Source organism: Dryas octopetala, chromosome 2, assembly GCF_963921425.1.
Source record: "Dryas octopetala chromosome 2, drDryOcto1.1, whole genome shotgun sequence".
NCBI lineage: Eukaryota > Viridiplantae > Streptophyta > Magnoliopsida > Rosales > Rosaceae > Dryas > Dryas octopetala.
The window spans coordinates 9383597-9407820 of record NC_141367.1 but is presented as its reverse complement, the minus strand read 5'-3'; the positions used below and the strand labels follow the sequence as shown (position 1 = coordinate 9407820).

The 24224-nt window shown below is 35.6% G+C and overlaps 1 long non-coding RNA gene and 3 pseudogenes across 2 annotated transcripts; 2 read left to right on the top strand and 2 right to left on the bottom strand.

Annotated features, from left to right (window-relative positions):
- Positions 1-3678: 3678 nt before the first annotated feature.
- Positions 3679-7863, bottom strand: LOC147292925 (putative disease resistance protein RGA3; annotated as a pseudogene). The gene is made up of 3 exons (XR_015120193.1): positions 7786-7863; positions 6478-7703; positions 3679-4587 (listed from the first exon to the last, which is right to left on the bottom strand). The product of XR_015120193.1 is annotated as a putative disease resistance protein RGA3 (transcript).
- Positions 7864-11658: 3795 nt separating this feature from the next.
- LOC147292924 (uncharacterized) lies at positions 11659-13825 on the bottom strand (annotated as a pseudogene).
- A 5742-nt stretch (positions 13826-19567) lies between these two features.
- LOC147292920 (putative disease resistance protein RGA3) overlaps positions 19568-24224 on the top strand; it is a 35451-nt pseudogene continuing 30794 nt past the window's right edge.
- Positions 21341-23911, top strand: LOC147292923 (uncharacterized). Its single transcript, XR_015120196.1, has 3 exons — positions 21341-21765; positions 22309-22365; positions 23550-23911. It is a non-coding gene; the product is annotated as an uncharacterized LOC147292923 (long non-coding RNA).

Here is a 24224-nt window from a genome sequence, read left to right as displayed (position 1 = left end):
AAAAGAGAAAATATAATTAAGGATAACCAAGTTTTATTCTTTTTAAAAGATTCAAAGAGCTTTTTCACAACAACAATCACACACTACTTTGAATTGTTTAGTTGCAGGGAATGAAATTCCTATCATGAAATTATTTTGTAGTTAAAAACAAAAAAATAAAGAAGAAGAAAACATGACAGGCAGCTAAAGATAAATGGTTTCAGTCACCAGTGGGTAAGCTAATTAAACAAGACAAACGAGATAAACAATAAGATAGCCAATAAGTTGAATAACTAGATGAAAATGGGAGAGATCAGAACAAATCATATATTATTAATTTGAGGAAGAATTAAACTTACACTTCATTCTTGGAATATGAGAAATTTTGGGCCACCCGGACGCTGATCTCATTGGTGCATCTAATCAATTAAATGTTTGTAAATCCTCCAAGACCGCGTGCGCATACTTAGAATGGATGCAGTCCAATCTCCAAAAAATAATTTGTAAATAACTTATCATCAACTTTTCAAACTGTGGAGCTTATCTTGTAAATAACTCAGGTTTCTTAACTCTGGATGCTGTTAAGATTAAGAATAATTAAATATGGTTTATTTTATTTAAAAGAAAAGATAATTCCTTGATGGGAACATATTGTGTAATTAATTGCACAAAAAAAGCACTATAAATTTATGCTCAAAACATAAAATCAGCACAGAATGAATACATTTGATTGCAAAGATATCAATGGAGGAATTTGACTGTTAAATCCCTTTAGAACTAAGAGGACTCAAGCTAGCTTGAGAACAACACAAGTACATATGTATATTATTTACAAAAATCAATGCAATATTTCTTGAGAAAGTAAATATCTAAAATTATAAGGACCCCAGCTAAACCTGTGAATAATTGGAATAAATGATTCCAGTAAGTGATCAATGTTTTTTTTTTTTGTTGGAATCAATTAATGTTATAATTTTATAGAAATGTATAATATGATTATTAGGGAAATTCTCATGACTTACTGTCACCAATTAACTTGTACAACTATGCAGTGACGGAGGGGAAAGGGAACTCAAGTACCTGCACTTAGTTTGCGTCTACGCACATCACATGTTCTTCCAATTGAGTAAGAGCCACCTGAAAACCAACAAATTAGGAACATCAGAAGAGTACAAAACATTGAAAAGCTAGTTAAATCTAATCAAAGAGGAACATCAAAAAAGAAGAGGAGGTAGTGGTTTGGAAATCTTACTTCGTGCAACAACGCAAAACTTCAAGCAATTAGGATGAAAGTAATCTTGCACATGCCACTGGGGCACATACTCTCCCTGGGCGCATCTTTCTGATGAAAGATGAAAGCACGAGTATTCAACAATGGTAGAAGATGGTTTGTGAGGTATCTGCAGAAGATGTTTGGTCAAATGCTGTAATAAAGAAAAAAGATACGGACCCATAAACAAGTTTCTTTCTAAAATGCTTCAAAAACCATTTTCTCAACAATAATCGCACACTGCTTTGAAATGTTTTGTAGTGGAGAATGAAAATCATTTCATGAGAATCTGTATTTAAAGTAAAACGTGACACGCACAAAATTGAACAAATCATGAATAATTAATTGATTTGAGAAAAAACAAAATACCTAGAATATTTGGAATGTGAGAAATCTAGTTTATTTGGTCTAAAAGAAAGGTTAATCTCATCATGTGGTTTATCGGGCCAGAAGTACCTGGACTAAGTTTGCACCTATTGCACATCACTTGCTCTTTCCACTTGACAGTACTCCCCGGTACGTACATCTTGCAGATTGTCTAATTGTCGTCCAAACCTGTTAAGGTTTAGTCATAAGGTTTAGTCAAGTGCTGAAGAAAGGAAATAAAATATAAAGATAACAATCGCATACTGCTTTTAAATGTTTTGTAGTGGGGAATGACATTTCTGTCAAGAGAATCATGAATAATTGATTTGAGAAAAAAAAAAATTACCAATGATTGTCGGAATGTGAGAAATCTTGTGCCATTCTGGGCCGCTCCCTTGGGTGCATCTTTCCTTTAGACGGGGACATCGTTCAATCTTTAGCACTTCTAAGTTGGTGAGGCGTTTCATAGCTTTGGCTGTAGGTAGGTACATCAGATTTTTACAATTCTCAAATCTCAGGTAGGCAAGAGATGTAAGTCTGCCCAACCAGTCTGGAAAAGCCTCCACTCCGTCAAAAGATTTTATCCACAAAAATGTTAGAGAAGTGAAGTGTTGAATTTGTTGGGGCAGAGACTTGAGCTTAGGCCACCCCCGCAACGTTAATTGTTTTAGTTGTGGTATAACCTCAAAATTGGGGAAAGAATCCAGCTCCTCCCAGAACATTCCAATGTCCATATCTTTCAAACGAGTGAGACAATGTAGGCCCAATGGCAAATATTGTAATTTCCCACAACCGTATATTGTGAGAGAGGAAAGAGATTGCAACTTGGATACGTCTTCTGCCACTGATATCAGATTGCCGCAGGACACGATTGACAACCTCTCAAGAGAAGTACAGGATTCAAGCCCACTCGGTAATCCATCACAATTTCCAATACACAACACACGAAGGGATGTGAGATTGTGAATTGACGTCAAATTAGCGCAACTAGATATATTCAATGTCAGATTAGCGCAACTAGATATATTCAATGTCTGAAGAGAGGTGCAGTCTTGTAACCCACTCGGCAGGCTTGATAATTTCTCACAACCCCAAATATCAAATATGCGGAGAGATGGGATGCCCTGTGTAATTGGAATCGACTCTAGCCTACGACAGTCATATATAGTCAGCTCCTCAAGAAGGACTGTGTCTAGCCCATCAGGTAAATGCCTCAGCTTCTGACAACGACCAATATACAGCCACTGAAGATTCTGGTTGTTTTCAAACATCCTTTCCGGCAAAGAAATAAGCTCCTCAACATTTCTTATTTTGAGGGAAGTGAGAGTGGTTAGTTGACTGCTCATAATATTTTCTATTGGCCTTGCATTGTGAATACCATCTATCTTCAACTTCTTGAGAGATGGAAAATGGCTGGGAGCATTTCTCAATTGCCAACAACCGTATAGAGTCAACTTCTCAAGGCAGGGAAACACAACTACTTTTTCTGTAGGCATCACTACCACTTCCATCCATTCACTTAGCATCCCACACTCACGAATTTTCAAGGTTTTCAATGCTGGAAACAAAGCCCTTGTCTCATTCCTTGTCGTACTAGTTGTACCGGAAACACTGTTATACCCATAAAATTCAACTCCCAGGCATTTTAGCTTAGCCATATTGTAAATCTCAACATGTATAAGATTTGGCAAATGACCAAGCATTGGGATTTCTTCACATTCCCCGCAATTCCTTAAGTTAATCTTTTTCAAATTGAGTGGCAGCCCACTCATCATCCATGATGCAAATTTAGCACCCATAAAGTTGTCAATCCTTAAGCTTTCCAGATTACAGGGCGGTTGGAGGCCTTCTAATACATCCTTGTCATTGTTGCTGCGTTGCCTGTCATCCGTCCATTCAAATCTGAACTGGCGTATGCTTGCTTTCCCCACTAAATTAGCTTTCTTCGCTTCTTCTCCATTTCTCACAAGTTGCAAATTTCTTATAATTAATTCACCTTTCAATTGGTCTAAGTCACCCAGCTCCTCAATTCCATAACTTGTCGCCCCACCCAGAGTATAATGAGATAATGTTTGCAGATGAGTCAATCGCCTCATCCGAAATGGAACTTCAACATACTTTTTAAAATAAACATGCCTCAAGTTGATCAAATTTTCCAGTTCCTTGGGAAACTTTTTGAGATTGTCACAATCCATTCTTAATGTCTGCAGCTTATAGAGCTTTCCAATAGATTTGGGGAGTGCTTTGATTCTTGTTCTCGCGACGTCCAAATTCCTCAAGTGTCTCAATTCACCAATTGAAATTGGCAACTCATCAATATCAACCTTATATAAATTTAAAACACGCAAAGCTCTAAACCTTGGGAAGATGCTTTTAAGGACCTTGTCATCATTCAAAAACAATGAGCGCAACTTTCTCACACTTCTTCTTGGCATCCCTTCTAGCGTTGAAGTAGGAATCCATGCAACATGTCGAATCTCATACTCATTGAGGTCCCGTGTCAGGATCTCAGAGTTGGATACTTCATTCTCATTGAAGTCCTGCACCGCCAAGATCTCAGATTTTGATACTTGTTTGGCAAGATCGTGCACAAGATCATGCATCTTGCAACTGATAATAACGCCAAACTCATCTTTTGTAACATCTTGAAATAAGGAGTTTTCCAATAGAATATTAAAATATTCATTGCCTATGTCTTCCATCACTAGTTTGCTTTTGTCAGGAGAAGGGTGAAGTAATTCATGAGCCATCCAAAGTTGGATCAACTTTTCTCTTTCTATTTCGAAATCTTTCATAAACATTGAGCAATATGCAAAACACTGTTTCACAGATGGTGATTTCAAATTATCAAAACTCAACTTTAAAACCGACATGATTTTCTCCTCTTCTTTTGGCAAGTCCCATATTCTACTTTCTTTAATTGACAACCATTCATCTGTAGTGTGTTTAGAACGCAACATGCTTCCCAAAACCTGTTAATAATGAATAGGGTAAAATCTTTAATTAATAGTAACAAAAGAAAAAAATAGTAGATTAATCAAAGTTGACAATATTTCAACCTTCTTTTGGATACTACGTGTAACATATACTGCTGCACTCCATTTTTTCTGTTAGAGCTGCTTTTTTTTTTTTGGTTATGTTTTCTTTTTTACAAACTTTGTTAGAGTCATACATGTGTTTATGAAACAATTTATGACTATATATGTACGGCTTATTAATTAGTAGTAATATTGCACTTAAAATGATGTTGGAATAAATATTTTTCCTTCATCGATTGTTATAAAATGAGGAAAGAACTCCTTGCCCAATTTTTGTTTAGAAAACCCAAAGTAAAAAAAGGAATAGAAAATTAGAATTAAATACTAAATCCCAATAATTTTTTGGTATAGCATGAAGACCATATAATATTTCAATTGGACTACTAAATTTAAATATAGTTTTTTAGATTAGGTCACAAATATGTTTGCCCCTTTGATTTAAGCCTTTTCCATTTGACATTTTTGTCCTTTGGCCCACATATGATGAGTGTTAGTTAAAATTTATAATGTTTTGACAAAATTGCCCTTGAGGCTTTTATATTATCTTGAAAATTTGCTAATGTAGTCTCAACTTCACATTTAGTTGTGACTGTACAACACTCACAACTTCAAATTTAGTTGTGACTGAACGACAGTCACATCTAAGTTGTGAAACAGTCACAGTTAAGTTGTGACTTAATTGAATTTTTTTTAGAGAAATTATAATACAATATAGTATAAATAGAGGTCAAAACAATATTTTTACTCAAAATAATACATAGTATAGTGGTGTGAGTTCTCTTTTTCAATTTACCAAGACAGTCACAGTTAAGTTGTAACTGGATTGATTTTTTTTTTTTAATACAATATAGTATAAATTAATGTAATATTTGTGATGTAATATTATTTTTATTTTTTTATTGTAGTGGCATGTGATGTAATATTTGTAAATTCTAATACCTTTTACTTTATTATTTTGTTTGACTTTTCAATTAGTACCTAATCTAAAATGTTATATAATTTTGGTACCTAAACTAAAAAATAATTGAAATTTAATAATTAAAATCAATGGACCTAAAAAGGAAACAAAGAATTTCACAAGTTATTTGTGGGTTGGAACTTTATTAATAACAAATAAGAATCGAAAGCAATTAAAAAGCCTAAATTAACTTCAAATCTATAATATAATAAAGGGTCATTTACACTTTACGCCTCTCAAGTATAGGTTATTTTTCACTTTGGAACCCGATGTTCAAAACGTTTCAATGTAGAACCTAAAATTTATAAAAATTACAATGTGCGCCTTCCGTTAAATATTCTGTTAATTTTGATTGCATATAGCATGTGTGTGATTCATTTACACTAATGAGGACAATAAATTTACGCTATGTGGGAAAAAAAACAAATTAAAAAAGCCAACTAAAATTTTATAGGTTAAAAAAATAAAATTTTAAAATTTTAAAAACAAAAACGGGGAACGAAAGAGATGAGGGAGAGGTAGGAATGAATGAGATAATTTTTTATATTTAGTTTCAATGTTATCTTTTAATTTTTTTAATATATAATAATTGAAATACCTTTTTCTAATTTCTTTATTGTTTATTTGGTTTATTTTATTTGTTCATGTGGCGTAAATTTACTGTCTACATCAATGTAAATGAATCTCACACATGCTATATACAGTCAAAATAACAGAAAAGTTAACGTAAATATCACATTGCAATTTTCATAAACTTTAGGTTTCACATTGATATGTTTTAAATATCGGATACCAAAGTGAAAAACGATCTATACTTGAGAGGTGTAAAGTATAATTCACCGTATAATAAATAATAGTATACATACCTTTGCCACCAATGGTACTCCTGCACACTTTTTGGCAATCTCTTCTCCAATTTGCTGTATATGCGAGTCTATTGGAGCACTACCATTTGGAAATGCTCTATCCATTATTATGGACCGACATTCATCAACAGATAGATTTTCCAATTCACACTTATAGTTACCAGGCGTTTCTGTGATTGATGCAACTTTGGCACTGCGGGTAGTGACAATGATGCTGCTTCCTCGAGTAGAATTAAGTTTTGACAAACAACTCATGACCAAAGTGTTCCATTTATCCTCATCTTCATTCCATACGTCATCGAGTATGAGAAGATATTTTTTCCCAGTCAACTCTTCTTGGAGGGTTTTGATCAATGCATCTTGACTTTCTCGTATCGCTGCTTTTGTTGGGTTGAGTGATTCCAACATCTGAATGAGAATCGACTTGACATGAAAGGGGTCAGATACACACACCCAAATTTTTTTATCAAAATATTTATCCACATCAGGCTTATTGTATACGGCCTTGGCCAAAGTTGTCTTGCCTAGGCCTGCAATTCCAACAATGGCCATAATCGAAAGATTTTCTTGATTATTGGCGTTGATCAAGGTGTCAATTATGTTTGACACAGCTCCCTCCCTTCCAACCATGTTTTCATCTGTGTCAATGAAAGAGTTGGTTTCTCTGTCCTCTCTAATTCCATGAGGGGTTGCATGGTCTTGTACATTTGAAACTAGTCCAACCAAAGCTGCCTTTCTCTCGAGAACCTCGAAAGATTTTTTGATTTTCTGAATTTGATGTGCCATTTGAAGACGAACTAAAAAGGGATTGGAGAGAGAGAAGAAGTTGAGCACCTTTCTCTTGGTATGGTTTTGCAGCTCCACTTTACGGCGGAGAAATTCATATTCGATTTCCTCCAACACATCCTCTGCATCATCAGCGACGGCTTTGAGCTTCTTGAGCCAGTCTTCCACTAACTTGGCACGATCTTGTGGTGGGTGGGAAGCAGCATCTAAGAAACCTTGAATGGTGGACAATGATTGGCGGAGCTCTGTTAGCTCTGTTTTGAATCCCCAGGCAAGACTGAGTTCTTGAGCAGCAAGTGAAGCCACCTTCCCCAGTATTCCCTCCACAGAAAAAGTAAAGAGAGCATCCAACATATTTCCTTCCATACTCAAACAGACACAAGGAGCTAGCAGTAGCAGAGATATTAGATAGAGGGACGGAGAAGTAAGCAAAGAGCAGTCTGAGCAGAGAACAATGCACAAGTGAGGAAAGTGAGGAGAGATGGAAGACGCACAAGTAGTTCTCATAATTGAGAGACTTACAGCTAGACTTCATTATTGGTGGCCCCACTCCTTCTTTTTCTTTCTGCAAACCTTTTTTTATTGGCCATTTGCTTTCTGCAAACCTTGACCATATAGGGTCTCCTCTCTTAAGTACCCCATATAGCCTATATTAGAATTCCTTCTTCACCTTAAGTACCAGGCTGTACAAGTTAGTCTCTCACTTGTATTCTTAGTTGTATAAGTGATTAAATAGGTTGCAAACTCAAATAGGTTTTTACAATTGGTTGGCCAATCCCTTAGACCCTTTTTAATTGAGTGTTTAGCCTAAGGCTCTAGGTTAAACAGCTCAATAACCAATCAAAGACTTTTACTTAACCCAAGTCCATTAATTAAAAATCATCATGACTTTTATTGGTTTTCTTTCCTTATTGCCGAAAATACACACAAGGTCCAGCCCTAGTCATGACCTCCATGCCATGCATTAGCCATCATTTTAATCTCTTGCCCAAGTAATCTAAGTTTCTAGCCTTAGTGATCTAGGTTGGTCAAAGAAAATAGGGTTTTAAAGTCAATTTGCAACCCTTGGTATTCCTAGTTGTCAAGTCCTATTTCTTAAACCAATTATAAGTCACAAAGATAATTGTACAAGTAAGAATGTGTGTGTGTGTCTGTGTCTGTGTGTGATCCGAAAATGTCACCTAAGTAACCAAATAATTAATTAAAATCATGTTACTTAAATTAGGTACCTTAAAACAATTTTTGGATAAAATAGAAACATACAAATTCTCGGACATTCTTTTGGAATTTCAACATTACCAAATTAGTGAACAAAGTTATGTTTATCATCCAATTAACCAAGTGTAAGTAATAAATCAACTTAGGCAAATATAAGTGTGTTTTTGCCTTAAATCCGAAATCACCATAAATATATGAAAATAAATATGGCTCAAACAAGTGACATAATTTCAAGTAAAGCATTTAGATAAATGAAATTCCATAAATTTGTCTATGTGGAATATATCCACATTTTTGTTTCAAAAGAAGTAACTATTAGTTTTTAATTAATTTCAATTAACCTAGTAACACCCATAACCTAAAATCAATAAAATTTGGAGTGTTACAATTTCAAAGGCCGAGAAATCAGTGCCTTGCATTAATCACTCAGCTCATTAAAAAGTGGGTCGGCTTATTACCACATTAGGTGAGCAAAGTGATATTAGGTAGAGAGGGACGGAGAAGTAAGCAAAGAGCAGAGAACAAAACACAGGTGAGCAAAGTGTGAGCAAAGATGAGAGGCGCACAATTTGTGTTTCTGTTCTCATAATTGAGAGACTTACAGCTAGACTTCATTATTGGTGGCCCCACTCCTACTTTTGCTTTCTGCAAACCTTGACCATCTGCAAACTCTACAAGTTTTGCTTTACCAGTTTTCCATATGGGTGGCTCCACCTCTACAAACTCTACAACTAGTTTTCCACATTTGGGTCCCATCCGCAAAAGCAATATGATTAATGGCATTGGACATGGGTCCGTGAGTTTTGGCGTCAGCATCGACCATTGTAACTGTTGTAATGGGCATATCACTTGCTAGACGCTTATGTAGCCCCCCCCCCCCGCCCCCCCCCCCTCCCTCTCTTTTCCAAACAAATGCTTGTTCAAAAGTGCAAAATTAGCATCGAAAATATTCATTTTTTAGATTATTTAACTGCAAAAAAATTAACTTAATCGAAAATCGTTTAGTTTTATAATTGTTATCAAATAAATATAATAAATAGATGGTTTAATCAAGAAACTACTCTTTAATGCAAACTGTCCATTTATCTTATTTATTCAATAATAATTATATAACCAAAAGATTTTCGATTGAATTGATTTTTTTGCAGAGATGATTTTTAATTGGTGATTTAAAAAATGAACAGTTCTGATCCTGAGTCTGCACTGCCGAACAAGAATTTTTGGGGGGTGGAGTGACCCAAGCATTGCCCTTTTTTTAGGCTTTTTTTGTTTCCCTTAAGTTCAGTTGGAAAATAAGGCTAAAAACTCAGCCCACATATGCGCTCTCAGTCCTGCCCATTTTAATGAGACGCGTGCAACATAGAATTCACCGAGTGCTCGGTGAACAATATTGAGCGCTTGACACTATTCACCGAGTACTCGACAATTGTTTATGTCTAACCGTATCAATTACTGTGCAATAGTAGCTATTTGAAACTGCATAAAAATAATACTTATAGATATACTTTATGTTTTTTCTTACATAAACATGTCAAAAACTAATTAAACCAACATAAAAAACAAAAAAAAATGCATTTGGTTGGGTCCAGCCTATTCTTGAAATAAACAACTCGCAGGAATGACAAAATTCAAGCTTATAGAGTCACATTCACCCACATTATAACGTTAAAATGACGATTACTAATTGCCATTGTTTGATAGTGGCAATAATTACTACTGATCGACAGTGGCAATCTGCCCAGGTAAAAAAACAAAAACAAACAAACAAACTTGCCAAGCGCTCGACATCAAAAACACAAAACTTGTTATAACGTGGGTTTATTTATTAAAAAATGGACTTTTTTGTCATTGAAACATTTTAGGTGGGTTTATTTATGATTAAGGACTTTAAAATCATTTACTTATTTTTTTTATAGAAAAACATTTCTAAATGACTTAAAACTTTGACTTATGTGTCAATTCAGAATGCATATCATATGTTGTATTAATGTACCCCCCTTACCTTTAATTTTCAAGCCAATTTGCTCTTTCCGTTAGTCCAGTTATATATTTTTCGTCCAAAATACGGTCACATGAGTGAAATGATTTGACTTCTATGGACTTGTATTACAAGTGGCCGAAATGACGAATTTACCCATAAAAAAGTGATCACATGCGTGGTACGTAATAACTTTTGGACGAAATTGGCATTCAAAGTAAAGTTGATGGGGCAAATTGGTTAATTCATGTCCTGAATTGATACATGAGGTCATGAGGCAAAGTTTAAGTGTGAGACCCCGTATTTTTCAAAATATTTATTTGGGATTTTATTTTGATTATTTTGGGAATTTATTTGAGAAGTAAAAAGGTTTTGACTTGATTTTAATTTTTGTTTTAAATATGGCTTGACCCGAAAGTTGACTTTTGTTTCTAATAGGTTTTCATTTTTGACTTTGGGTCCGTTGATTAGGTTTCGAGTCCACGAGTTCGTAGACACGAAGCACGCGTAAATCGAAGTTACGATTTAGGTTTTACGGACATTCAAAGTGAGGGGCAATTTTGTAAAATTTCATTTAACGATTTTAAAAACCAAAAATTAGTTTTAAATTTCATTTTCAGCTCTCTCTCTCTCTCTCTCTCTCTCTCTCTCTCTCTCTCTCTCTCTCTCTCTCTCTCTCTCTCTCTCTCTCTCTCTCCGCGTTTCACTCTCTCACGCTGCACAGTGCAGCCGCTGCCATCCACGGCGCGTGAGGGCGCGTCCGGCGACGACTGCCGAAGGTCGAAGCCCAGACGAGCTCGTCTCCCTCGTCTTCTTCCTAATGGCCGCCATCAACCTAGAAAACCCAAGACTCGAAACACCCAGCCCCGAATCCGATCAAACCCTCCTTCGGCAATCTGCAATTTCCGGCCAAATCGCGACGCACGACCACCTAGGTTCTCTTCCCCAGGTCACAATGAGTTCAGCCATGACTTCCCTTTGCTCCGACGATCACCCACGATGGAGACTATAATATATATATAATTAACTTTCATCTTAATTTTCATCTACAATTACAAGTGAAGATTCTTTTACCTCATTTCTGCAATACAATAATGCTAGGGATCCCAAATTTATATCCCAAATTTGAATCCCAAATACACATGTCAGTGTTTTACTTGTTGAAAAATTTATAATCTTTAGGGTGGGCCATGTATGAATCAATGAAGTACTGACACATCATTTGAGATATAAATTTGGGATCCTAGCACTTCTCCACTCACTTGGGCCACTCCGACAGCTCTTCTTGGTGCATCTTTCCTTTCAAAGGCAGAAATAAAAATCGTCCAAAGTTTATATTTGGTGGTGTTGCATAGCATCTGCAATGTAGAGAGATAGATACTTCAAATTCTCACAATTACAAATGCAGTTCTTCAACAGATGATAGGTTCCCTGACAGGCAACACTAGTAAATCCTCCAATCCATTAAATGCATACTTGCAATGGACAGTAGCCCCCTAAACCTGCAAAAGAGTACGTATCACCAAGTTCACAAATTAACTGTGGCGCTTATGTCGTATACAACTCAGTTTCTTCAAATTAACAACAGTTATACAATCAGTGAAATTAAAAGATGGCAAGAATCTAGCCCGGAAGATAAAATATTATGTATGGGATGCATCACTCTCTTTCTTACCCAATCTAATAGGTATATTTAGAATATCCCCTTTACTTAATTGGAAATGCTAATTGAAAACTAACCCAAAAAGTAAAAAAGTTTCCATGAGAACCAAACTCATGAATGACCATAACAAATTTGGTATATATTATAAATTTGTACAAGCTTCAAACTTAAAGTCTACCACTAAGATGATAGTATATCCAATATAATCTTACTAAAACAAAAGGAATATTATAAAATAGAAAACAAAAGGACTTTCACTAAGTTCCTTGCAGAGTCTACCACTAAGATGCGTCAACCAACCATGCTAATCCAACAATCAAATATCTGTGAATAAAATTCGAAAATTCGTTCATGATAAAATATAGTAGGCAAACATCCATAAAATGTGAAGTACACTAACTTCATGGTACACGAGAACATGCAAAAAATTGAAACAAATCATGAATAATGGATTTGAGAAAACAAAATACCTTGAATATTTGGTATGTGAGAAATCTTGTGCCATTCTGGGCCACTTCCCTTGGTGCATCTTTCCTTTAGACGGGGACAATTATAAATCCATAGATTTTCTAACTTGGTGAGGTGTTTCAATGCTTTGGGTAGATACATCATATTCTCACAATTCTCAATACTCAGGTAGGTAAGAGATGTAAGTCTACCCAACCACTCTGGAAAAGCCTCCACTCCTTCAAAAGATTCTATAGACAACACTGTTAGAGAAGTGAAGTGTTGAATTTGTTGAGGCAGAGACTTGAGCTTAGGCCACCCCACAACGTTAAGTCTTTAAGTTGTGGTATAACCTGAAAATCGAGGAAATAATCCAGCTCCTCCCAGAACCCACCAATAGACATATATTCCAGATGAGTGAGACAGTGTAGCCCTGTTGGCAAATCTTGTAATTTCGCACACTTGTTTATAGTGAGAGAGGAAAGAAAGTGCAACTTGGATACATCTGCCACATATATCAAATTGCTGCAAGAGTCGATTGACAACCTCTGAAGAGATATGCAGGATGGTAGTCCACTCGGCAGACTAGCTTGTCGATCCATCACAATTTTCAATATGCAACTGACGAAGGGATGTGAGGTTTTCTAAATTGGGAATACTGTCCGGAGTAAGGAAACCACCTATATATTGACAGTTAGCATGAGATGTGAGACTTTGAATTGAAATGCATGAAATTAGCTTTGGGCGCTTAACTATGGTCAAATCATGAAGGACAGGGGCATAGTATTCAAGCCCATTCGGTAGGCTTAACAATTCATCACAATCTCCAATTCATCACTATGCATGATTCAGGTCATCTATCTTGTGAGAAAACTAATAAAAAAAGATGTTTGGTCAAGTGATGAAGAATAAAAAATTAAGAAAGAAAATATTAAAATGCTTCGAAATGAGTTTAAACAACAATAATTGCACACTGGTTTGAACTATTTTGTAGTGGGGAATGATATTCCTGCCATGATAAGAATCTGCTAGTTATATTAAATGAGACCATTTTTTTTTTTTTTTACAAAATGGAATTAAATTTGCAAGCCTTTTACATTATATAACAAACTCTCTTCCACTGGGCAGCACACATCAGAGTGCTTTCACATCTCAAAATAGTCAAACTACACAAATATCTACCAGTTAGCAAGGGTTCCATCTGAAAACAGCCAATGAAAAAGGCAGGTTGTTGTCTTTCCAACTGTAAGAGACATTATCTCTTGTACCTTAGGATGCTAGCTAATAAACCTAGAACTAAAGCTTTTGTCTGGAAGAAACTATCTCTCTATAATCCATGTATCCCCGAGTAAGATCGACCAACACTTATCATCTTTTGGAGGTTCTAAGGACAACCCAGCAGGTATTAATCCACATCCATTCCCTCATCTTTCTCATTGGTACTGCTGGACCATAGTTTGATGGTTCGGTCGTGTGATGCAGTAGCAATGTGATTTAATTGATTTTTTCAATTTTTTGCTTGTTTTAATTGATTTAATTAATCCTCATCCACATCCATTCCCTCATCCTTGTTTTTTTTTTCAATTTTTTAATTGATTTTTATTTTTTTTAACCTATAAAATTTTACCTGGCTTTTTTAATTTGTTTTTTCTTTTTATGTGGCGTAAATTTAATGTCCTCATCAGTATAAATAAATCTAACACATGCTATATGCAATATATCAAAATTAACAGAAAAGTTAACGGAAGTGGCATATTGAAATTTTCATAAACTTTATGTTTCATATTGAAACGTTTTAAACATTAAGTATCAAAGAGAAAAATGACTTATACTTGAAGGATATAAAGTGTAAATGACCCTTAAATAAATTTTCATAGCTTTGACTTTAAGTAGATATATCACAATTCTCAATACACATGTGCGTCAGAGATGTAAAGCTACTACACCAAATTTGGAAAAGCCTACTCTCCATTAAAATTTTGTATGGTCAACAAGGTCTTAAATTTTGGTATTGACAGAAATATCAGGGGTCTAAAAAAATAGAAATTTTGACAAGATATAATTATCAATAAAAATTATGAAAATTGTGAGAAGAATAAGAAAATTGTGAATATAACTTTAAGAGATCTTTATTTAACCAATTATCTACTTTTAAGAGATGCACGTTTCTATGAAAATAGAATTATTAAGTGACTTGCTACATATACACCTCATTTGAGCATCTTATTTACTGTTACAGTGGAGATGTAGATTAATTTTCAACTTTGAAACTAATAATTTCTACTTTTCACATTTCTACGTCGGTGGTTCCATTCTGGTAGCCCCATTAATTTCTCTTGACTTCCTGCAAACATTTCCATACACAAAATAAGCAAAGCATGCAAACTAAGTTACAACTTCTAACCAAAAAAAAAAAAAGCCAAGTTACAATACAACTTAGCTGTGTAGCTATAATGTATTATTGGTGGCTCCATTAGTGTGAATTCATACATATGAGTATATGATATCCCTTAAGTCAAAAACTTGAATTAAGGAATGAAATATCTAATTCAAACATAAAATGTCAAAACAGAAATCAACAACTTAGGATCATGGGAATAGAATAAGTGAACAAGAAGGTTACAAAAGTGTTGCACTAAACATGAGTTAATTACACTTACACCCCCTGAGGTTTATCGTCTTTTCACATACACCTCCTGGGGTTTCAATAATTACACATACACCCCTTGAGGTTTTAAAACTGTTGCATATAACCCCCTATAGTGAAACGAAAATGATGAGAAATTATGCAAAAAAGCATGCTAAGAGATTAAATAGCCTAATAAGATTATTCAAGGTGTAAGGTCCAACCTGAATACAAATATTTTCTTTTTTATTTATTTATTTATTTTTCTTGTAGGGGGTTATATGCAACAGTTTTAAAATCTCAGAGGGTGTATGTGTAATTATTGAAACCCCAGGGGGTGTATGTGAAAAGGCGATAAACCTCAGGGGGTGTAAGTGTAATTAACTCCACTAAACATTGGGGTGAAATCAATCATCAATGTAACCACACAAATTGCAGGTCTTAAAAAGAAATATTCAAACACAGAGGGATGTGATTAATGGATTCCAGCCAAAAGTGAATCAAATTCTCATGAAAATTAACATGAAACCTGATGGCCTAATATGTCAACTTCAAGTAGGAAATTTGACCCAATCATATGATCTAATTTCTAAAACATAGGCGTGGCCCAGCCATAAATCCTCAGCCTCGTTGATGCATAGGATTAGATTGGATATCTAAGTAACACCAACACTCCTGGGGAGTGGAGTGTCAGGTGTCCGACATGACATGCTCCAACATGCCTACCATACGTGTCCGAAACGAAGGTAGAAGTGTCAGTTGACTTTCTTACAAATTTGAATTTCCGATATGCCGATGACATGCCAGGACATGGGAGGGACACAGACAAGGACACGGCAGGGGTAGATTTTCAATTTTTTAAACAAAACTCAGGCGCCCAATTGTTAAACGGCTAGATTCATATATATTCAAGGAAAAAATGGAGGGTGTCTTTTAATTTAAAGGAAGAAGATGGTAAGAAAATGCATTAGCCATAAGGGGAAACTTATCCCTACTAATCCCACCATTTTTGTGGGGATTGAAAGGGATAAGTCTCCCCCTATGACTAAGCTATCTTCTTCCTTCAAGTTAACCTATTCACTCTAATCCTATGCATTAAACCCAACCATTTAACCTATCCAATCTTCAAGTTAACTTATCTAATCCAATCCTATGCATTTTCTTCCCATCTTCTTCTTCTTTCAAGATGAATACACATGAATCTAGGGCTGACATTTTTTACCGAATTACCGAAAAAAATCGCTTACCGAGCCGATCGATTCGGTTATGTTTGTGTCTTTTCAGTTCGATTGGCGAAATGAAACGAACCGAACTGCCACCATTGGTGGTTGGAAACAGTATGCAAAACCACCCACTCGAAACAACAAAACCCCGAACCGCACCTCCAATACCGCCGACCAAACCCGAAAATGTTGGTAACCAATAGCGTTCGGTTCGGCGGCGGTTGCGTTCTGTGGCATCCGACAAATGTCAGTTTGGTAGTCGATCGGTCATGGGATTTCGGTTTGGTAACCGAACCGATTCCACCCCTAATTTAATTTATTTAATCCAATCATATGCATCGAATGAAGCTTCAAGATCACTGCAAACATTCTTTTAACACAACACACGAATCACTGGTGCAATTTTATATAAAGAGTTAAATGCACCGTTGGTCCACTTACTTTCACATTTTTCCCAAGTTGATCCACGATCTTTTTTTTTGTATCAAATTAAACCACTTTCTTTTCGACGTTTACCTATTTAGTCCATTCCGTCAATTTTGCTATAAATTCTGTTAAAAAAAAGGATAAAATGGTCTTTTCATATTAAATACATTTTTAATTCTATTTCTAATTTTAAAATATTAAAACTAAAAAAGAAAAAATAAATTTAAAATGCTTATTTTCTTTTTATTTCTTCTCTCTTCCTTTATTTTTTCTTATTTCTTCTCCTTCTTCTTGTCTGCAACTCTCTCCTCCCTTTTTTTTTTCTTTCTTCTTCTTCCTTTTTGTTTTTCCTTAATCCACTTCTTTTTTCCTTTTCGTACAAGAATCATAAAGAGAGATATTTTATCTACAAAAGATTGATTTGCAACATAAGAGGACTCAAATTGGAACTTACGTTTCTAGAAACATGTTTCTAGATTTTGACAGAATATGTAAACTAACATATATCTTTCTTCAAGCTTTCACTTAAAATTGGGAAGTTGATGATTGTAACTTTTCAATTTGCAATCTATGTTGCTTTGAAGCTTTCTTTAGATGGGAGAAAATTTCATTCATACCAAAATAAAAAAAGAAGACGATTTCTTCTCTGTTTTTTGCTGGTCTAATTTTTTGTCTAACTTGGTTGCTCCAACCCAACCCATTAAAATGGAAGCATATGCACATCAACCCAATCCAATCAATTCTCTTGCCCCCTCCTCGTCCTCTGCCCACCAAAAAAACAAAAAAAAAGAAAGAAAAAAAAGGAGAGTTGTACAACACGGTGCTACTCTTACATTCAATTTCTTTTTCTTGTTGGTTGTCTCTCCATCTCCTTCATCATTATCATCATCTGCGACATGTCTCCCCAAGCACAAATAAAAAATAAACCCAGCAACACAAAAAAATTAGCAACCCAGCAACCTAGCCCCAACCCCAGCACAAATAAAAAAGAAACCCAGCAACCCAGCCCCAACCCCGAGCAACCCACCAGTATAAGGAACAAAATCAAACCCAAAAACAGAAAAGAAAACCCAATCAGAGAGTGGGGGGGGGGGGGGGGGGGGAGGGAGAGAGAGAGCGAGAGAGAGAGAGAGAGATGAAGGAGGAGAAAGAAAAATGAGAGAGATGACGCTGGCTGACCTTGGATGATGTTGCCTGTGTCGGGATCAGCAATCGGTGAGGGAGACGGCGGTGGTGAAGAGTGGGGGTAGGTGGGGGAGGGAGGAGGGGGGATCTGCGATCTGGATTGTAGATCAACATCTTCTTGTTTTTTGTTTTAAATTTTTTTTTTTTTTTTTTAGTTTTAATATTTTAAAATTAGAAATAGAATTAAAAATTTATTTAATATGAAAAGACCATTTTATCCTTTTTTTTAACAGAATTTTTAACAAAATTGACGGAATGGACTAAATAGGTAAACGTCGAAAAGAAAGTGGTTCAATTTGGTACAAAAAAAAGATCGTGGACTAACTTGGGAAAAATGTGAAAGTAAGTGGACCAACGGTGCATTTAACTCTTATATAAATAATAAAATGTAATTATGACAAATAGAATCCAAATTTATTACTTAACATGATTGCAACACGAATTTGTAAGATTATACTTAACAATCAAACACAAATTTGTAGAATTATCCAAATACTAAACATTTTAGCAGATTTCAAACTTCAATCTTCAATATATAGCTCTCTGATCCAATTTCTATTTCCTTTATACAATTCTACAAGTCAGGTCACAATGTAGTTAGCATGATTATAATCAGCAAAAATGTTTTAGATCAAAATTTATAGCCACACAATTGAAATTTACCATTGAACCCCAAAACGAGGTAACTAAAAAAAATATGCAACATCAAGAAACTGAAAATACAAATGTTTGAAGGCATCTAATTAGAAACCCAAGATGATGGCCATAAAACTTAGAAACCAAAAAATATAAAAACCAAAAAGGATAATGAGAAAAGAAAGCTTTACCTTAATTTTGGCTCATCAAGCAAAAACACTGAGACATTGTTCAAAAAAAAAAAAAAGCAAAAACACTGAGATAAACCCAAGAAATTTAGAAACCAAAAGCATAGAATTTGGACGTAGATGAGAGAGAGGGTATGTATGGGTTCTTTGAAAAGCCAAAGGAGAATGTGAAATGATAAATATGGGACTCTTAGAAGAAAAGAACAAAAAGGATAAATATGGGACGCTATATTGTTGCAGAAAATGTTCGGTGTTTATTTCTAGACACTGAAAATAGAGGTACCCAAATTGGAGAAATGGCGCGTTCAGTCGTTAATTAGTCGTTTGGAGGGGTGGAGATCAGAAGAAAAAAAAAACAGGGAAAAGAAAATGATGCCAATGGCCTTGTAACCATCATTAATTTTAGAATTAATTACAATTTTTTTTTCAAAATTTAAGGGATATTTCAAGTTAGTATAGGACGTATGAATCTTTAAAATCTTTTATATACTTTTACACCAAAGCCCAAGGAACCATGGCTCATTTTAAGTAATTCGTCAAGCAATTCTAGGAAAATATTACAAGATCAACAGAGATATATACATGGTCCTATACTCCTATCAATTTAACTATGAATTTCTACGCCGTAAAGTGGAGCTCCAAAACCATATCAAGAGAAAGGTACTCAACTTCTTCTCTCTCTCTCTCTCCAATCCCATTTTATTCCGTCAACAAATGGCACATAAAATTCAGAAAATCAACAAATCTTTGGTGGATCTCAAGAGTGAGGCATCTTACGTTGGACTAGTACTTTCAAATTATCAAATCAAAGACGATGCAACCCCTCATGGAATTAGAGAGGATAGAGAAACCAACTCATTCATTAGCAAAGATGAAAGCATGGTAGGAAGGGAGGAGGTTGTGTCAAACATAATTGCAACCTTGATCAACTCCAACAATCAAGAAAATCCCTCCGTTATGGCCATTGTGGGAATTGCAGGCTTAGGAAAGACAACTTTGACTAAGTCGGTATATAATGAACCTGACGTGGATAAATATTTTGATAAAACAATATGGATATGTGTATCTGACCCTTTTCATGTCAATTCAATTTTAATTCGGATGTTAGAATCTCTCAACCCAACAAAATCGGGGATAAGAGTAACTCAGGAAGCATTGATCAAAACCCTTCAAGCAAAGTTGGCAGGGAAAAAATATCTTTTGATACTCGATGACGTTTGGAATGAAGACACACATAAATGGAACACTTTGATCAATTGTTTGTCAGCTCTCAATTCTGCTAAGGGATGCACCATCATTGTCACCACCCGCAATGCAAAAGTTGCATCATCATGGAAGCGCTTCCTAGCAGTAGGTGTGATTTAAAATTTCTATCTGATGATCAATGTTGGTCCATTATAAAGGGTAGAACATTTTCACATGGTAGTGCTCCAACAGACGATTTAGAGAGAATTGGAAGAGAGATTGCTGAAAAATGTGGAGGTGCACCATTGGTGGCAAAGGTATGTATATACTATTATATTATAGATTTAAAGTTAATTTACACTGTTTTTTATTCTTATTTGTTATAATAAAGCTCCAATCGACAAGTTACTTGAATTTTTTCTCTTCTTCTTTTCTTTAATTTGTTCTTTGTTTTAAGCCATGCACGACTATGTATAATTTTTTTAGTAAACACCTGTGTAATTTTTATTTTTTTTATATATATAAGGTAGATTGAGATTTGGAGTCTTTAGGCAATTGAAAAGAAAAAAAATGGTTTGGGATTTTATTTGGGGTTTGATTTGGTCGATCATTTTGGTGTTTCGTTTAGTTGTAAACATAAATTATGAAAAAGAAATTTATCCCCTTATCATGAAGTTTCATTTCCTTAATGTTTGGTTTTCCAATTTTGATAATTTGTAAAATTGAAATTTTAGGTAAACCGTTGTCGCCGCTGCTGCCATCGGATTGGTTCTATTTTAACCCAATTCGGCTTAATTTAACTATCGAAGACTATTTCCAAGTCCCTTTGAGTAAGCTTGCTACTTTCAATTGCCACATTGGTGATTTATTTGTAACAACCCGACCCAAATTTCCACTAGAAATTTAAATTTTTATTTCACTATGTTTTTAAGAGATTTCTTTTAAAGGATGTAGAATTTTATTTTAAAGATTTTGGGATTTATTTGAAAAATAAAAAGGGTTTTGATTTAAAGTTTTGATTGATTTATTTATTTTTGTTTTTGTTTTTGTTTTAATTTAAGCTTGACCCAAAGTTGACTTTTAAAATAAATGAGCTTTCGATTTTGACTTTGGGTCCGTTGGATAGGTTTCGAACCCACGATTTCATAGACACGTAGCACGCGTCGTTTTGAGTTACGGTTTGAAAGATACCGGCATGTGAAGTGAGGGGTAATTTTGTAAATTTATAAAAGTGGGTTTTAAATACCCAAAATCAGAAAATTTTCTGATTTTTCTCTCTCTAGAATTTTCTAGTGACTTCTCTCTCTCCCTTTTATCTCTCTCTCCCGCACTCTCTCACGGCTCCCTCTCTCTCCCCGAGCTCACTCACCTCCCCCTCTCTTCTCTCACCGGCGTGGCCAGCTCCGGCCATCTTCACGGCGACCAGAGGCCGGCGAGCAGCTAACCCCACTGACCCAGTTCTCTCTCTCCCCGTGCTCTCTCTCCTTCGCGTCTCTCCCTCTCTCTCTTCCCCTTCTCGGCGCGCGACACCACCAGGCCGGACCATCCTCTCCGGCGAGTTTCCCGACGACCCAAGCTCACTGGTCGACTCCCCACGCCGGCGCAGAAATCACCCAGCAGCGAGCCTTGGTCACCTCAGCCTCGCGCGCACAGAGATCAGCCAGAAACCCCAGATGCTGCCTCACCACTGACTCGTCGAATTCCAGCCCCTTTCATCCTTATTTTTGGTGAGATTTCTTCCATTTTTATTGGGTTTTCATTTCTCTAAACTAATGTCGTTCAATTTCGCGTAATTGGGAATTTGTAAATTTTGGGGTTGATGTCATTTCGAGTTAGCTTGGGTTTTCGGATTTGGGGGCTATTGTGTTGTCGTCTAGGACAAATTCCTTCCCTAGGAAACTCAATAGTTGTTTAGGACTAAGAAAATTAATGGGTTTGGTTGAAATTAAATAAAAATTGGTTGAATTTGAAGTTGGGGCAGCCACTTTGGACGGCTCCTGCAGTGAGTCCGAACCCCCGCTGCCATTCGTGAATAAAAGATTAATTTTGGGAAATTGTGGAGTGAGTTATTGATCTTGGTTAGGACGTTTTGGTTAGGTTGAGCCGGGAAGCTTCCGGAGTGTTTATGTAGGGGTTTGGGGTCTACAAGTGGAGGTTGGGAATTGTCGAGCTAGAATGGGAGTCCGGTGTGATGTTAAGTTAAGCACACATTTACGTTTAAGTGCCTTGAGTCGGAACTAATTATATTTCGTTGATTGTTTATTCTATAGGTGACACGGCTGTGGCTCGTGACGATCCGGCGGAGGATCGAAGCTAGGGATATCACTGTGAGTGGACTTTTGTTTTAAAAACATTTGTTTACTTTATGGTTGAATTTATTTGCTTATTCCGAGTTTTATTTGAGTATGGATGAAGTTAGAATATTTTGGGATTTGGACTTGTTAAAAATGATTGTGATTTTTAAAGTTTACATTTCCATTAGTTTGATTAATGTCATTACTTTAAGTCTTATTAAATGATTTTTCATACGAGATTGACGAATTAATTTGGTTTTAAAAGCCGAGAGAGATATACGATTTCAAACTTGATTAATACAAGAGTTTATTGGAAATAAATCGTTTTCAATGTTTTGAGTACGCTTGGAGTTGATAGCAAAATGTGTGATGATTTTATTGTGATTCTTCATTTTTAAGAAATTACCTTGCGCGACATTGAGACATTATGCATGGTTTTATGTATACTAAATTTATTTGAAATAATATACTTTGGCGTATCGATTTAAGTTTTGAAGGAAGGTTTCAATAATATTTTATTTCGATGAGAAAATGATTTTCTGTTTTGGTTATAGGAAAATGGTTTTCAAACCACCTTTGCAGTATCCTCCAGATTATCAGATACATAGGTCTTTGGGACCCATCACGGCACACATATAGGCTTTGGGCCGTGTGTCGAGATGCTTCGCCCTTTGGGGGCCGCTCTGCGTGCACGTATGACCAAGATTGCCTGCACGTGTTGATTTTATTCACACGTGTATGGCCAGGATATTGCCTGCACGTGTTGGATTTACTCCACACGTGTGTATGGCCAGGATATTGCCTGCCTGTGCGATGCAGGAATTCCGCACAGGTGTATGGCCAGGTTATTCAGGGTATATAGCATGGTGAAAAATGAATTTGGCTATTTTCAGAAATTATTAAATATGTTTTTAAGTGAGGGATTTCTTTTGAATTCTATCAAGGTTGTTGTTACGATGTTTTACGGTTCGTTTGTTTTTAAGAAATTGTTATCTTGAGAAAATATATATTGTTTTATGGGATTCTTTAAGTTTAAATAAACTTTATGGTTTTAAACTGGGGGATTTCAAAGAGTGAGGCGAGGTCTTAGAGCTAAACGTGTTTTTGAAGGATTTTCTGAAACATGAAGTTTACCTCAAATTTTCGTTTCTATTAAACTGTCCACTCACTGAGTTTGTCTCACGGTTTATTTTGTTTTTTCTTAAATTGTCCCCCAGGTAGTAGCTTTGGTGGAGGTCGAGCCAATCACATCGAGGTGGTTACATCCATATTCCTTCTCGGACCAGTAGGCGTCATTTTATTTTTCGGTGTAAAATTCTTTGTAATAGATTAGAGGCTCTGATAACCACTTTGAATATTTAGTTGGTTTCTCTGTGAAATTGTTGGGTCTGAGACCCTATTTGGTTGTGGTAGAGGTGGTTGATGACTTAGAAGTGCTTTTAACAGGTTTTGAAATTTCTGGGTTAGTCCATTTTCAGGGGAGGTTCTGCCGAATTTTCGGTAGGATTTTCCTTGATTTTGGATTCCCGCAGGACCTCTCCGGGTTTCAGGGTGGAATCTGGGGCCGGTCCTGTCATTATTCGTGTAATTTTATTATGTAATTATTAATTAGTGAAGTATTTTTTTAACAGTATTGTCTCCGGCGAGCATTATATTTATCACATATCACATGAAATCTACTATATTATTTGATTTCTTCAATGTTTTTTATCAATGTAGTAGATAATATGTTAAATGTAAATAATTATAAACTCCCTAGTTAGAGAAAAAATCTTTCATAACCCCCACCCAAAATCTACCTCTCCCATAACCCCCAATCTTACACTTAATATTTTCCTAAACCCCCTAGTCAACTAATATCCAGCTAAGTTTGACTCCCTATCTTTTAATTT